The sequence below is a fragment of the Otolemur garnettii genome, unplaced genomic scaffold (assembly GCF_000181295.1).
Source record: "Otolemur garnettii isolate 467f Iridium unplaced genomic scaffold, OtoGar3 scaffold00020, whole genome shotgun sequence".
Lineage (NCBI taxonomy): Eukaryota > Metazoa > Chordata > Mammalia > Primates > Galagidae > Otolemur > Otolemur garnettii.
Genome location: NW_003852415.1, coordinates 19292976 through 19297048, shown reverse-complemented (window position 1 = coordinate 19297048; position 4073 = coordinate 19292976). Strand labels below are relative to the sequence as shown.

Here is a 4073-nt window from a genome sequence, read left to right as displayed (position 1 = left end):
GCAAGTCTCCTGCCTCCGCCTCCCAAGTAGCTGGGACCACAGGCGCCCGCCACAACGCCCAGCTATTTTTTGGTTGCAGCCAACATTGTTGTTTGGCGGCCCGGACTGGATTCGAACCCACCACCTTGGGTGTACGTGCCTGGTGCCTTAACCACTTGAGCCACAGGCGCCGAACCTTGAGTTTTTCTCTTATGTGAGTGTGTATTAGTTCATCTACTGGCTTCATATTAGTACTGAGTACACTAGATTCTTGCTTCTCCATTCTATTGATATTTTACTAAGAAGAATGTGTTTCAGTTCCATCCAGGTTAATACAAAGGATGTCAAGTCTCCATCTCATCTTTATAGTTGAATAGTATACCATGACATACGTATACCACAGTTTATGAATTTGTTCATGGGTTGATGGGCACTTAGGTTGTTTTGAGCTGCAATAAGCAATCTAGTGCAAGTGTCCTTATGATAAATGATTTTTTTTTTCTTCTGGATAGATGTCCTGTAATGAGTTTACAGGATTGAATGGAAAATCTATCTTTTGGGGCCTGCCAATAAATATTTTAATTTTTCTTGCTTCATTTTTATAACAAATAATTTTCAAGTTTATTTCCTTTGGTTTTTTGTTTAAATACAAAGCTAAACCACGAAAAGGTACAAGCAAGACATTTTTATCTCACATTTACACAGTCCTGTCAGATCCTCCTCCAATTTGCTGACTGCTGACCAGGCTGCTTAGGGTGGGGGAAGACTTTCTTAGGTAGCATGTTCATGAGACCCGGAGTAGGGGGTGAATCGAGGATGAGGACAGGCTCTCATGCTTGTCTCCATACACATTTACCTGCGACCAGGGTGAGTTAGAGACCCCAGGTCACACTTCCTGAGACCCAGCCCTCTGGACTGAAGGGAGCATGAGAACGGTCCTACTTAAGGAGAGAGGAAGAAGCCACCCACTCCTCCTGCCATCACAGTGGAGGTGAAAACTTCAGCTTTATCCTTGATCCCTGGGGGCTGCTGGGCCCTGTCCACTCCCCTGTAAATGTGGGCACCTTTCTCTGAGGCAGTAAGTGGTGGCTGAGGTGGAGGTCCTTACACTGCAGTTAATGGCTACTTCTTCTTAGGAAGGACACTGGGTGGTCTGACAAAATATGCAGCCTTGACAGCAGGTCTGGAACTTTCAACCCATTAATGACAGGTGAGTAAGGTAGGGATGGGATGTCAGGTAAGTAATTTCTGGTCCTACTACAAAACTTTATTTTTGATTAGAGTACCATCTCAAATCTCTTCTACAAAAACAAAAACATTCCCCCCCCTCCAAAAAAAAAAAAAAACCACAGCCACTTCACTCACTTCAAGACCTATATGCATGTAAGTTGTTTTCTGTGGGTTTTTTTAATTTTTTTCTTCAATAAATTCAGTATTCACATTTCTATAAAGAATTAACCCAGTTTCAGGAAACCCTGCCCTGGCAGGATAAGCATTGTTTTCCCTGCCCACATCTGGTTTAATTTCCCGCCCTGATGCTTCAAGGTGCCCAGAAAAGTGGCAGCCTCTAAAAGAGCAAATCAATGTCCGGCCAGTGCTCCCAGGCCATGGGGTCAGTAAGCTTTCAAGAAAGCAGAACGGTAGAGTGGCTTATTGTCAAACTTTTAAAAAAATATGTTCATACACTCCAATGTATGCCTGTTGAGACATCAGGAGAACAAGAGCTTGAAAACATCTTGTCCAGGCTTCAGGAGGCAGCGTCTTCCTCACACCCACCCTGTCCCTGGACGTTAGGAGTGTGGGGACAAAGTCCTGGCTCTTCCACTGGAGGTAGGAGACTCCTCCTGGCTTCCTAGTTCCTGTTTGACTCTTTCCTCTAAAACCTGTGCTGAATCTTTGACTGTACTCATGGGAAGCACAAATGTTCAACTTGTATGCAGAAAAAGTACAAAAACAAGTAGAACATAAAAGTTTTGGTAGTATAAGACCATCTGTTCAAGTCCACCTTGAAAACATGTAACAGATACTTAAATAGTACAGTGAAAAGGCATCTTAATATGCTTTTTAAAAACATCTGAAATCATGTTAAGTGTGTAAAAAAGGAAAAATCAATTCCCTTTGAGGCCAATTTGTCCTTGAAGGCGGCAAGGAGGGCGACCAGCTGGCAGGCTAATGCTTCAGCCATGGGTAGGTTCAATGGAAGCCTGGTTGCAGTCCCCATGGTCACACAAGAGCTCTTCCCTGGCCTATATGTCTCCGGAAGGGATGAGGATGAGGTGAGGTACAACGTGAATTTTGTACAGTTTGGTTTGGCAGTTCTCACTTTTGCTGTGATTGATCTGCCTTCCCAGGCAGTTTGTCTCTCTAGGTGCATCCACACAGGTTTTGCTCAAATACTGGAAATAGTACATGTAGCAGCCTGTGGAGGGGTCTTGCGCACACAGAGCGTCCTGCTTCTTGGCACTGGTGATCTTGATGAGGTCCCCATAGTTTTCTACCACAAAGTCGCTCTGGGAGAATTGCTTTGTGGCTATCAGGCCCCTGCCTTTGCCATAAATGAAGTCAATCTTCATGCCTTCTTCCTTCCCACTCTCCATCAATTCATCTATTCTTTTCCATTCTTCCGACTGCAACTCAGCTGTGCTCTTCCTGGAGCTTCTTCGGACAGGGTAGAAATCCATGAGTCTGCAATTCTGTTGTTTTTCCTTGAGCTTTTTCTGAGGGGCCTGCTTGCCCTTGATGTTTTTTTTTCATCAAAGCCCTTTCTGAAGGGCTTGCTTGGAGACTGCTGCATTGGCAGAATCACAAGATGAGGCTAGAGTTTTTGGAGGCTTTACTGCTTCAGACTTTTGGTTTGGAAAAGGTGCGTCTTTGATCTTCTGTTTCTCAGACTTCATGATATTGCATTCCCAGGATTTCGTCTTGCCTCAGACAGTCACCATCACTGCCGCCTGCTGCTGCTGTTGCTATTGCAGCAGCCGCCAAGGCCAGGCTCCCAGATACTACGCCAGCCACCACCACCAGGAGCCAGGTCTATTTTAAGTTCTCTGAGGATTCTCCATGCTTCTTTCCAAAGAGACTTACCAGTTTGCAATCCCACCAACAGTGTGAAAGTACCTCTCCACATCATGCCAGCACCCGCAGCTTTGGGACTTCCTGATCTCGGTTGTTCTCACTGGCATTGGAACCACCATCTCAGCGTGGTTTTGATTTGCATTTCTCTGATTAGGGACAATGAGCATTTTTGGGGGTATTTATTGGCCATTCCTACATTTTTTTTTTTTTTGAGACAGTCTCACTTTATCACCCTGGGTATAGTGCCATGGCTTCATAGCTCACAGCAAACTCAAGACTCTGGGGCTCAAGCAATTTTCTTGCCTCAGTCTCCCAAACAGCTGGGACTACAGGCACCTGCCACAACGTCCAGCTATTTTTAGGGGGGGATGTCTCTGTGTGAAACTCCTGAGGAACTTGTGAGCGCAGGAAATCTACATTCCTACATCTTCAGAGAAAGTTCTGTTCATCTCTTCTCCAATGACAGTGACTGTTTACTTTTTTTGTGTGTATGACTGAGTACTCTGTAGATTCTAGTTATCTATCCTTTATCAGATTCGTAACATGCAAATTATCTTTTCCAACTCTGAAGGTTGTCTATTTTCTTTAATTTCTGTGTCCAGGGAAGGTAGATCTTACCAAATTCTTAAGATTTTGATTAGCTACTGCACTCATATCTTTAACTTTAGGAATATCACCAACTGTCATGATCTCTCTCTGAAAAATTATACTACCCAACCAAATGTGATGGTTAATTTTGTGTCAACTTGGCGAGGCTACAGTGTAAAGGTATTTGGTCAAACACAATTCTAGATGTTTCTGGGAAGGCTGAAAGAAGTTAACATTTAGGGGCAACACCTGTGGCTCAGTGGGTAGGGCACCAGCCCCATATACCGAGGGTGGTGGGTTCAAATCCAGCCCTGGCCAAACTGCAACAAAAAATAGCCGGGCGTTGTGGCAGGCGCCTATAGTCCCAGCTACTCGGGAAGCTGAGGCAAGAAAATTACCTAAGCCCAGGAATTGGAGGTTGCTGTGAGCTG

At 44.6% G+C, this 4073-nt stretch overlaps 1 pseudogene; it reads right to left on the bottom strand.

Annotated features, from left to right (window-relative positions):
* Positions 1–2148: 2148 nt before the first annotated feature.
* On the bottom strand, positions 2149–2896 carry LOC100956470 (annotated as a pseudogene).
* Positions 2897–4073: the final 1177 nt, after the last annotated feature.